The sequence below is a fragment of the Astyanax mexicanus genome, chromosome 10, assembly GCF_023375975.1.
Source record: "Astyanax mexicanus isolate ESR-SI-001 chromosome 10, AstMex3_surface, whole genome shotgun sequence".
Taxonomy (NCBI): Eukaryota; Metazoa; Chordata; class Actinopteri; order Characiformes; family Acestrorhamphidae; genus Astyanax; species Astyanax mexicanus.
Window position 1 is genome coordinate 44,866,227 of NC_064417.1, and position 13,626 is coordinate 44,879,852.

At 35.2% G+C, this 13,626-nt stretch overlaps 1 protein-coding gene across 1 annotated transcript in view; it reads right to left on the reverse strand.

The window, feature by feature from the left end:
• Positions 1-5,298, reverse strand: part of sorbs2b (sorbin and SH3 domain containing 2b) — a 95,755-nt gene extending 90,457 nt beyond the window's left edge. Inside the window, exon 1 of the mRNA XM_022684190.2 lies at positions 4,714-5,298. The gene's annotated coding sequence lies outside the window, so the exon portion shown is untranslated. The remainder of the gene's footprint in view (positions 1-4,713) is intronic.
• Positions 5,299-13,626: the final 8,328 nt, after the last annotated feature.

A 13,626-nucleotide genomic window follows, 5' to 3' on the forward strand; every position in this document is an offset into this window, starting at 1 on the left:
ACGGACAACATTTCTCACAAATTCCAAATACAATTGTCATTTAGAGCATTTATTTACAGAAAATGAGAAATGGTTAAAACAACAAGAAAGACAAAGCTTTCAGACCTCAAATAATAATTAGAAAACAAGTTCATATTCATTAAGTTTTAAGAGTTGGTGGCATAACCCTGGTTTTTAATCACAGTTTTCATGCATCTTGGCATCATGTTCTCCTCCACCAGTCTTACACACTGCTTTTGGATAACTTTATGATGCTTTACTCCTGGTGCAAAAATTCAAGCAGTTCAGTTTGGTTTGATGGCTTGTGATCATCCATCTTTTCAGTTGATTATATTCCGGAGGTTTTCAATTTGGTAAAAACAAAGAAATTCATCACTTTTAAGTGCTCTCTTATTTTTTTTTTCCCCAGAGCTACACTTATGGAGACATTAATGGACACATTAATTGAATTTTACAGGTATTTTTTGGAAACTTTTGTTTTGATGAACAAACTAATGCTATAGTTACTCTAGCTAATGAAATGTTACTATAAGAGATGCTAAACCTCCAACCACAGCCTCCGCCCACTAATCCCATGTAAGGGTTTTTCTATATTGTACTATAAAAAGGATACTGTAGTGAGAACAGTGTTCTTTGATTTGTAACAGTGGTGGAATACATTTAATGTTATATAAAACCTCTTTAAAAGAACTATCTACAAAAGGAAATGCAGAGAATTGTTCAACCAGGAGTCACATAAAAGCATCCTAATGGAACTTTGAGTTGTTAAAATACCCTTAAAAGAACTTTTCACATATTTAGGATCAAGGTCAAAAGATAATTGGGAACTTTGCTCACTGTTCTTTGCCTTAATTCAGCCACAATAGAGAGAGCTTTCAAGCATGAACTGCTGATTTGATCATCCTATCGCAGCATTTTAATGTGGTTCAAGTCAGGACACTGGCCAATGCTTCTTCGTGTCTTACTGTATATGATCTGATTGTGCTTAAAGTTTAGATTACTGGATCATGATTTTCTGGTACTGGGCAGAATTCATGATTTTGACAAATATGGCAAATTTCCAAGGCCCTAACACAGTAAAACACTATTACACCATCACACTACCACCACCATGTTTTAATGTTTGTACTAATTCATGGCGGTTCTTGTTGTGGAATACTGTGTTCCTTAGGAGCAAATTTTATTTAAAAAATAAAATCTAAAACACAAAAGGCTTGGTGGTCATCATTATGTTTCTTGGCAAATGTGAGAGAAGACCTTTTGTTCCTCTTAGTTAGCAGTGTATTTTCACACTGAACTCTCCTATGGACACTGTGTTTTTTGTGAAGATTCAGCACATATCTCTATAGCAAGCTGTGCTGACTGCACTGCTCTTATATAAGGAGGAAATAGGAGTAGGGGAATTAGCAGATTAGAGAACTTATCCAGAGAGTGGGAACACTTCCAAAGGGTCAGTGCTGTTTAGCACGGCTTTAAACCAAACAGAAAAAGCAGATTATAAATGTAACTTGTCTAAAACTTTCAAGTATGTGAGAGGTGCTTAGTTTTAGGTACGTAGAACAGGATAATAACAGCAGATGCCTGTTCTTGCTTTTGAAGTGAGGACTGGGACACACATGACCTACACATTATCACTTTATTACATTATCAAAGCAGCACAAAAACATACTTCTATACTAGATTTTTTTAACCTGATCTGTTAAATAAAAAACAAAGGCTCTACTAAGGCGACCGCTCTTTTTCTGTTAAAGAAAAAGTATCCTTCTAAAAAGTTATGATGAAATTATACTTATTAAAGCTCACTTGATTCTAAGAACTGTCTGAGAAATCTATTGGTTTGAAGTCTTTCGCTTTATAAAGTATTCTCTTTTTCTTTAACTGTGCTCTACTGCTTTGAACTTCATAAAAACACATTAATAAAGCAGCTCCCTGGGCAGCTTATTAAAGTGGGTGTCTGCAGCTTTACTGAAGTTGGAGAGCATGATCATTTAAAGATCTGCTTATTAAGCTGAGCTGCAGGATATATGTTATATTATTATTAATTAAATTAAACATTAAGTATTATATTCAGTGATATACTTATAAATTACAAAATTCAAGAATTTCCACCAAACGTCCAACATGTCACAATATTAATTACGCTGTCTTTGTTTTAGATATTGCAGTAAAATGAAATATACTGTGCAGAAATATATTTTTTCTTTTGTGCAGCAAAAAAAAGTAAACTTTGATTGGGGATTCAACAGTGATTGCATTGTTGAATCCCCAATCTATCCTATAAACACATGGTGATAGGTGCTTACTGTGTATTAAATCATTGAAATAGATAACAGACATAAGACTTGATTCCCACCCATTTATTTACAGAAAGCACAGCTAAGATATTGCATTATTTAAAGTGGCAGTCCACATTACTTTGTTTCTAAACTGAAAGCAGAAGCATTTCTAAGTGGAGAAGGTAGAAGATAATACTACTGGAACAAGTATCCCTGCTCATATATTCATTCTAAAATCTGGGGTGTTGGGTCACTTTTCGCGGGAGTTCCTCTGGCCACATCACATGAGTACCTACGTCACATGTACAGCCTCTTAAAAGAGGATCCGGCTCAGTTTTACTAAACGCGAGTGGCAAGTGGAGCAATGGAGACTTCAGAAGAGGAAACTCAGAGCTCAGTAGCTCATTCACTCATAGTAAAAACAAAGAGTGTTAAAGTGAAGTTTCTGACTGAGCTTTCTCTCTCTCTCTCTCTCTCTGACTGAACATAACCTGGAATCGGATTCATCCGCTCTGAAAGAACACCGCATCATCACATCCACCCAGTTTAAAATTATTCAACCGCATTCTTGGTGCAATTACCTATTCTCACCAGAGAGGGCCCTAAATCCCAAAATTGTAAAAAGTTAACACTGCTGTAATGATACTACTACAAACATACAACATAATTGGCACAAAGAACCTCAACCTCCTGCATTATAAACCATATCAATTATAAACTATAAACTCCTACAGTGTGCAGCTTAGTGATTTAAACATTTACCAACTTCTTTAATTGCTTTTCAATCTATAAATCAATCTATAAAATCATAATGGTTGAATCTATATCTCAATTTTTTGGTGTTTCTGTCAATTTTTCACGTAGTGTCAATCTTAAAAACAATTATTAGACATAAGGTAGTAAAGAAGGAATTAGGTAGTAAAGAAAAAATGTGTTAGTCCTCCACAATCTCTTGATCTAAACCTGATGAACTGAGATGGTGATTTAAGGTGATTTAATTGGGATGAGCTGGAGCTTTACAGTCTGAAGGAAAAACAGTAATTATTGTTCAGCACCTTCAGAAACTCCTTCCTTTAAGACGCTGAGAAAACTGTTCCAGGTGACTCTCCCTCATGAAGACATTGTATTAAAATACCAACAGTGTGCAGATCTGTCCTCAAAGATAACTGTGCTGCTTAGAAGAATCTAAAATATTATTTAAAATATATATTTTATATTTTACAAAATAATTCTGCATGTGTTCCTGCATAGCTTTAATATAGTCTTCAAGATTAAATTTACAAAGTAAAAAAAAAAATCATAAAAAGAAAAAGAAAACCATTGACTGAGAAGAGGTGTGTCCAAACCTTGACTGGTACTGTACATACTCAGAAAATGCTACTAATTGTCTCTCACTAGTAGTGTAATTATACACTATTTCTATGCCGTTCAGTACTCAGTAGCAACATGCATAAAAATGACTACACATGATATAATGTGTCAAGCAGAATGTGATACTGTTTACACAACATGACAAACATGATGTTCCAGGCAGTTTAACAGCAGCAACAATCATAGTTCACCGTAGCTCACACTCACAATAGCTGATAAAGGACATAAAAAAGATAGGAACCCGCACAGCAGAAACAATATTACAATAGAACACAGTGGATCAACACCAGCAGATGAATGACATGTCTCTCCAAACCATCACTGATTGTAGAAACTTCACACTAGACCTCAAGCAGTTTGGACTGTGTGTCTCTCCACTCTTCCTCCAGACTCTAATCTCTTGATTTGCAAATGAATATAAAATGTTCTGATAAACAATGATGGTTTGGAGAGACATGTCATCTGCTGGTGTTGATCCACTGTGTCACATCCAATCCAAAGTCCCTGCAAAATCCCGCAAACTTTTCTCGCAAAATCTAACAGCACTTCATGCTTCCCTCTGCTGACAACTTTTATGGAGATGCGGATTTCATTTTCCAGCAGGACTTGGCACACTGCCCACACTGCTAAAAGTACTAATTGGTCTTATATAATATTCTATTTTTTTTTTGTTTTTGATTTTTGGGTTTTCATTGGCTGTAAGCCATAATCATCAACAATAAAATAAATAAATGCTCTAAAATAGATCACTCTGTGTGTTATACAGTGCATCTATATAATATATAAAATAGTTTAACATTTTGAACTGAATTACTGAAATAAAGTAACTTTTCAATGATATTCCAATGATTATTTTTGAGATGCACCTGTATTGATAAGGCTCGTCATGATAATTTGAATATAGACTTATTGTACAATATATACATGTAACCCCAAAATGGTATAACATGAAAACAAACAGTATATACTGTAATATTACATTATTGCTTTACCTGCACACTTTAAAAGCACTGATATACTGAATACATGTCAACACACACACACACACACACACACACACACTTACCCTCACATGAAGGCATTCTCCTGGCTTCTCCTGGCAGTAATGTCAACAGTGGCTGTTAGTTCTGGCAGAGGGACAAACACAAGCCCCAGGTCATCGATAAATCTGTAGCCCCCTCGTTGTCTTCTCCACATGGGGGATCATATCAGGCCCCCTGCTGCTATCCCAGGAACGTATATCAGCGGCCTCAATGCTCTCGCTCTCTCTTTTAGCTCAGCTCTGCTCCCGATCCTCTTGCTTGTGTGCTGGCTATCCGATCCGGGCTGCTAGCTTGTCCTCTCCTTTTCACCCTTCTGCTATTGCTGCTGCTGGTGGTGCTGCTGCTGCTGCTGGTGCAGGAATGTGTCTCCTTTTGTGTTTAACCTTCAGCTGCGGACGAAGCTTCAGCTCCCCTGGGAAGCCGCAGACCTAATTGCTGGTGGCTGAGATTACTGCATGCACTACATTAGGCTTCCTCTGTGATGCTGTCTATCCTAGACTGATGAGCCTCAGAGGAGCATCCTCAACATCATCAAAACAAGCATCCTCACCACCACTACTAGTGGCAGCAGGTACCCACACGTGTTCCCGCCTCCCTGCGAAGAAACAAAAGTGCTCTTTGTGTCTCACATTTTACAAATACTATAAGCCCTCACAGATTAGCAGCACAGCAGACCAATCAGAGCCCAGGAGCCGTGGAGGAGGCTGGATAATCGGCATTAAATCACAGCAGATGGGAATGGCTGAGGAGGATATGGAGGGAGAGGTCATTAGTGGAGGTGCTGAATCGCTCAGTGGCTGCAGGACGAGGTAATCCATTTTAGCAGGCCTTCGTTACGTCTAACGCTCTCACATAAATACTCCCTCGTTATCCTGCAGCGGTAATTCTGGACTGAGGCTCAATTCGCTAGTTGACATTTACTGTACATCTCCACAAGTTCACAGTAAAGGGCTGTTGAATGTTTAGCAAATGTTAAAATATGAAAAAGTCATTGGGAAGCAACTAGCTTGAAAAGGCCTGGAAGTTGAGCTGGTTATTACAGTTATTAATACACTGTATCATCCTTGTCCAATGAAAAACATGGAAACTATCTCCAAAACAGTAACTTTTCAGGAAAGAGATAAAACCTTAACATTTAATGGAAGTCAATGTAAAAGGAGTTTATTTCAGGTACTTTTGTAGAATGTCTACTTGTTCATTTATCAATAAATTTAGACACAGTGTACGGGAGAGTTTAGGTGTTCAAATCATGTAGTAAACTGAAACAAACAAAAAGGGAGATATTTGACAATATACAGCTCTGGAAAAAAATAACATTGCTGAATATTGTGGTTTTATTCTATAAACTACAAACAACATTTCTCCCAAATTCCAAAAAAAAAAATTGTCATTTAGAGCATTTATTTGCAGAAAATGACTGAAAATAACTGAAATGGCTGAAATAACAAAAAAGATGCAGAGCTTTCAGACCTCAAATAAGGCAAAAAAATGTTTATATTCATAAAGTTTTAACAGTTCAAAAATCAATATTTGGTGGAATAACCCTGGTTTTTAACCAGTGTCTTCATGCATTTTGGCATGTTCTCCCTCACCAGTCTTACACACTGCTTTTGGATAACTTTATGCCACTTCAAAAATCCAAACAGTTCATCTTGATTTGATGGCTTGTGATCATCCATCTTCCTCTTGATTATATTCCAGAGGTTTTCAATTTGGTAAAATCAAAGAAACTCATCATTTTAAGTGGTCTCTTGTTGTTTTCCAGAGCTGTATAATTGTGAAAATGATAGGCCAATACAAAAATAATGAACTGTGTTTTGAGTTAGATAAGCGTTTAGTTTAAACAATAGTTGTACAGGATTAAATAATATTAGGAAGGCCTTCTCCCAGTGTAATACATTCTAAGCTACATGCATGTTAAACAGTAAACATACTGAAGGAAGAGACTAATGGGATCCACTTCCCACTTGTGAAGATAAATTACAAGCATGTCACCTTTGAATGCTTTGTTCTCAAAGCAAAGTTTTTCCCCACTTGCTTCTTGAGGAAATCAAGCTATCAGAGTAAACAGTTTCCTATTGGCAGATCAATAAATGGCTTTGCTCTGTATAAAATTAAATGCATATAGATTACAATTAAAAATAATTTGCACAAACAAACATTAATTATGAATCATTCAATACAAATTATGTCCTCTTTTTTCTCCACCTTAAAATATTAAATTCTGGGAACACTTGAAATCAGATATCAAAATTATCATCTCAAACTTTAATACTATAAATTATGACAAATCTTAGATGTGACCTACATACCTATAATTTAATAATCTATTTATTGTAAATGTTTAAATTATGTTGCACTACTGCATTCAAATATATTTTATTAATTTTACAGCATTTATAGTTCATTTATAGCTGCCTTCGGAATAAATGTTATACTCTTCTGTACTGCTGATACAGCTAAATGTATTTTTCAATATCAGTCTGTGTATATTTTATTGCAACACTTCAAATAACCTAATAAATGTCTGTAAAAAAAATAAATAAATACAAAATAAAAATAATAATAATTACTTGTTTTTATTTACTATGAATTATATTATATTGCTACAGTATATAATACATTAATTATATTATTTATATAATTTGATACACATTTCAATAAGTAATAAGTTAAGCAACAACCATCCTGTAACAGTGTATATGTGCTGGATTAAACCTGATCAAAAGCCAGATTTAATGTAGTACACTGCCAGAATAATACACTGCGAATAAATCTGCATATATAATACATCTCATTATTCTGAGCTGAATATGCACCCACTTCAGACAGCCTCACGCCGCACCTCTGCTGCCCACTGCCCACATTAACAAAGACATAAAAGCGAGGTGGGCGGCACCTGCCGAGGGGCGGGAGGGTGCCCGGCTGAGGGCCGTGAGTTATGGCCCTATCACTTTCAACATGACCTTTCAATACCTCTCAACACAGGCCCCCCCAAGGCGACGCCAGCTATCTCATCTCTCCACCTCCCAGGATTCACAGCCCCTGACCCCGCGACCCCGACCACACAGTATCCTCTTGCTCTATTAATACACACTTTCATAAATAAGCCTGCCACCAAAGCACCTCCAGCACCACAGCTCACTGTACTGCTGCCCCTAACTGGACATGCCTCTACTCTATAAGGTTAACACACAATCATCTTACGGTATTTCAGTTAACTGTAACTCAAATTCCTCTTCTCTGAACTGACAAGCATCTATAATGTGTAGATTTCTTTTCTTTTAGAAAGACTAATCAAAGGGGGCGTGAATCATAGGGCATCTCACGATAATGATGATATCTCGATACTGTGATTCTGCAATACTATATATATATTGCAAGACAATTATAATAATATAATAATATCTATAATAATTCATGGCGTCTGTGTTACTGAAGAGGATAAAAAAACTCTTATATAAGCAAGCACCAGTTTTACGGAATTGTACAAGCAATATGAAACAAAGCAAAATAAACTGCATATATCAGTTTGCTTGTGTCTCATTAACAATCATACACTGGTGGCAGTTCTTCCAAATGTGGCTTTTATTATTTCAACACTACTCTTAGATCCTTTACTTTAACTGTGAAACAGGAATTTAAAAATTAAAAGAAAAAAGTATATACTTTTAAAACATTATATATATTAATATTGTATGCTGCATAACGTCAATAACGTATTGAAAACAAAAACAATACAATATATCGCTGTATAGACCAATGTAATATTAATACAGCCAGCGTTACTTACAGAAGTACAAATAGTGAACATGGCCCTGTCACAATGTTTTCAAAATGCATTACTGCCATCCCATTCTAAATAAAAAAAAAGTTAAAAGTTACGAAAAGTTATCCGTTTTTCATGAAATGAAAATGAACAAAATATGGGTCTATAAGATAATTGCAATTTGTTTTTATATAAAGGTTAATATTATTTTTCACAGTATCACAGTATGGCAACATTTTTTTTTTTTTACATTGGAGTTTACTTTTACGTTTTATCCAATTAAAATAACATGTAGTTTAGAACTGAAATAAAAGAACTGCTAAAGTTTCAAATCATACTTTTTTGCACATTCTGAACAAACACAGTTTGTGACCCCAGTGCAACAAAGGTCAGTATTGGAAGTACGCAACCCTACAATACTAGATAAACCAGAGGCACTTTCGAAACAAGTGGACTGATTAAAATAGAGCTCACAGCAACACAATTACCTAATCATGATGTTACCTCTATCATACATTACGGTTGTGATGATTGTTTGTTTTAGTGATGTTGGTGTCATTTTACGACAGAAGTAGAGCAGAAATAGTTCAATCTTAGTGTCATCTATCCACAAAACAATGTGACACTACCACTGTGGAGTGTTAATGTGCTCTTTCGAAAAATACAGTAATGTTCTTTTTGTATGCAGAGACTTATTTTGTGTTGTCCCACTATAGTCAATCTGCTTGTTTAAGGTTTTACAGACAGTAAATGTTAGCCTGTACCAATGATGCCTTCAAATCTCTGGCTGTCACTGCGGGTTGTTTCTTTACTTCATTGGTGAGTCTAAGTTGTGCTCTTGACTCAGTGAAGATAAGATCACATTTTATGAGAAATTTCTGCAAGAAAACAAGAAATTCCACTTTCCACTGTGTATAAGTCTTGGCCCAGTCACTAAAAACAGGAATAAGGAATGAAGAGTGGTTGAAAAACAAAATGTCATAAGTGGACCTCTGGGAAAAATATAAACAGATAAAAATATTGCAAATATGACTCTAAAAATGTTCTTCAGACTGAACATTTCAATAATTAATTTTACCCAAGAGGCTCTTTCTGTGCATGTTCTGCCAACAGCAGTGCTTTGATTTATGATCAAAAGCGTCTCTTGTCCTGTTTGACATATAGCTTTGCCAACAATGTCAAGCTCAATTACAGGCCTGTAGCAACTATACCCTTGTGCTCAGAGAGAGCAGCAAAATGATGTACAGAAAATAAATGCTGTAAAAGTTAGAGCATACAATCATGTTAAAACATTAGGGCACGCTTATTAAAACATTTGTCTTGTAAATCAAAATTGAAGATATAAACATTTACTATTCATAAATTAATAAATAAAGTAATAAACACATAAAACTGTAGAATTAAAGATGGAACCCCTTTCTGTAAAAAATATATTAAGATCAGGGCAATAATAACATTTGCAAAGGAGGACTTAGCCAGAGGCCAGGACTTTGAAACAATGTGCTTTATACATACAAATCCCAAGTCTAGTCTTGATTTTTTGTATTATTATTATTATTTTTTTCTTATTTTACAGCAAAGATTCCCCAAACCTGTGCCATAGTCTCTTTCTGATGACAGCTGATGTCATGTGTGTATGTCACTGTAAGATTTATTGTCCCTGCAGGCCCTCATCCCATCACAACTGATGTAGCAGGTCACCAGCCTTCTGACAACATCTGACAGCTGGACAAATTAATACATATACACATCACTGCACACTGTTACGTTCACATGTGTGTTTCACACCCCCAGAGTACCGGTTGCAGAACAGTGAACAGGACTTACACAATATAGGATGCACAATATAGCATGTAATCAATTATGTTGAATCATTAATTAAAAACTGCACTGAATGTATGTATGCATAATAATAATCATATCAAATTAATTAATGCATTGCCCTGCTACATTTTGACTGACACGACAGAAACTCTCACACACAGGTCTCGTTTCCTGTGACATACACTATATTGCCAAAAGTATTTGCTCACTTATCCAAATAATAACTAGTAAATATTCCACAACTGTCAGTGATATTATGACACAGTGGAAGCAACTGGGAATTAAAACAACTCAGCTACAAATAGGTAGTAGGGGTGTCACGATTTCGATATTTCATCGAAATCGATCAAAATTATGTCATGGTCTCGAGCCTCGAAGTCAAAAAGCGAATGGCGCAGCGCGCTACGCAAATGGCGCAGCCCACTGTAGCAGCATTGTGACTCAAAGAGAAGCCATTTCTCCAGAGAATGTGGACATTCTCATCTTCTTAAAGAAAAAAGAAAAAAATAAAAATAAATAACAGTTGTTTTGTCTAGCCTCAAATATGTTAATAGTTTTGTTACCTTAAGGAGCATCTTTCTCTCAGATAAAGTTAATAATATATCTTTGTTAAAGAAAAAAAACATTCTTTAACATTCTCTTATTTTTCAAGTTTACCTGTTATAGTAGCATAGAGTTCAGTTTGTTAAGGCTCTAATTGTTCTATTATTTTGTACATGACTGTTCCTGTATTATTTTATTATTTATTTTATTTTGCACGTTGCTTTTTCAATAATGCACACTGCTGCTACCAATAAAAGCCACTAGATGGCATTACATATATATCTTAATTCAATTATTTAAATTTGACCATTAGTGCCTTCTGTGGTGTATTACAGATCACTTGTATCACTTTGCATCACTTATATCAAGCCCATCTTTTAAAATAAGCCTCTCTGCTGTAAAAAAAAAAAAAAAAAAAAGAAAAAAAGAAAACTCGAGAATCATATTCAATCGTGACCCTAAAATCGGAAATAAAATCGAATCGAGGTTTTATAGAATCGTGACACCCCTAATAGGTAGACCATGTAAAATAACAGAACAAGGGGGTCAGCGGATCCTGAGAAGCATAGTGCATAGAGGTCTCCAACTTTCTGCAGAGTCACTACATCACTACACACCTCCAAACTTCATGTGGCCTTCAGATTAGCTCAACAGTGGAGCATAAAAGGCTTCATTGAATGGGTCTCTATGGTTGAGCAGCTCCTTACATAAGCCTTACAGTGTAACGGTTATGATTTAGTAACACGTATTCAGAAATTTTAGAAATAAGAAGGGTACCAACGTATAAAAGCAGAGAATGTTTTACTAATCCCCAAATTCACCAAATACAAAAATTACAGATATGAAAATCAATATCTACAACTCACTTGGCCTGTCACGATAAGAATTGTTTGTGGACGATATATTGTCCCAGAAATGATTGCGATATACAATATTTTTGTAATTTTAAGACTATTAAATGTCACTGACATAATGATAACAGAATAGCATAAGAAAGTGATTATACACTTTTTAAAGACAGCAAAAAAATAAATAATCCTTTATTATAATTAGTTTGGGAATTATATACTTATTTCTTCACCTACTTTAGTCCGCACTGTGTGTATGGAGTCACGGTTATCCAAGCATGACTGGCTAAAATACTGTTCACTCTTATATGTGTGAACAAACAAACAAACAAATAAACACAATAGACAATGTCACGGTTATCAAAAATTATTGAGATCATGTTCATTTATTGTACGATAAATCGATATTGCAATTATTGTGACAGGCCTACAATTCACTGATTGATAAATGCACAAAACACACCCAAAGAAATAAGTTTCTCCCAATCTTTTACATTCTTTCAAAAGGATCTTCCAAAAAAGAATTGGATCATTCTTACCAAGTCTGGCTGAAATAATCCTTAGAAGTCCATAGAAATCCTGAGAAATGTAGTGAAACAACAAATAAATAAACTTTGTTTTGGCCGTGAAGAAGCGCCAGTGAAATTGTTGTAGATGTTGAAGATTTGTCCATAGAAATCCTTATGAGTTAACATTAATTGACAGAGTGCAAAGAAGACAACAAAAATAGAAAAACAAGAACCTTTCTGAAAAAAAAAAAAAATCCCAGAACAAAACTACAATAAGTACTTAAATAACACCAAAACATTTCTAACACAAATATAATTAAACCATTTACTTTGAGGTTTGAACTTTAAGTTCCTCAAAAAAAAAAAGGTTCATTAGTCAAAGGAATGAAGCAACAGCTTCCTCTGAATCTCCATTGTTACCACTTGGCTTCCATTTTTGGATGGCTTGTAATCTGAGGTAAATAATCAGTACTGCCCCCAAAGGTCGGGGTAGGAATTGCAACTACAAAAAAATAAAAAAAATACCAAATGAAGTAAATCACCACTCAAATATTATGCAATGTTGGTTTATATTTCCTATAGGGCTGGGAGAAATGGATGAAAGCTATTATGTCAATATTTTTTTAACTAAAAGGTGATATAAAATATATATCTTCATATATATTATTTTATAAGATAACAACAAAAAGACACTTCTGAGACAAACCTACATGTTCCAGATTTTACAACAGGCACTTTTAGCTGTAGATGAACATAATATATGAGATATATTCTAGTGATGGAAAGATCAGTCGTCCATGTATCGGTATCGACAAACTGGAAGAAGAGAAAGGCGAAATGTCGGAGCTAATTGGAATATATTGCCCAGTAGTAATTTATTATGATAACATAATATTTACATAATATATAATACACTGGCAGCAGTCCATTAAACAAAACCTACGTTTACAGAGCAAATTTGACAGTGATAAATTAATACTTTTACTGTTAAATCGATTGGAAAAATGTAACACTGTTACATTTAACACTAATGTAACAGTGTTGATTTAACACTAATTAGAGGTGGGCGGATCGATCCAAATATCGATAATATCGATACCAACGCTGGTATTGGTATTGAGCAATACTCGTGTAAAAATATCGATATTCGCACTGACTGCTGCGCACGAGGATTCACCACAGTCTACTCTCTGGTCTCTTGTTGTTGCACATGCGTCACATGGCTCAGCAAAGCCAGCCAAACCGCCACGCAGGTAGGCTCAGCCTGGCCCCGCCCACTCAGCGCTCTCCTCGAGTCCACACGCCTCTACCTCAGGAGATTTGTGTTGAGTGATATTTTTTTACACTCTGTTTATTTAAGAAAAACTTGCATTTGAATTGCACTGAAAGGAAGACAATTCCTTATTTTTTATTGTTTTTCCAAATGACAATTCTATTAAAAAA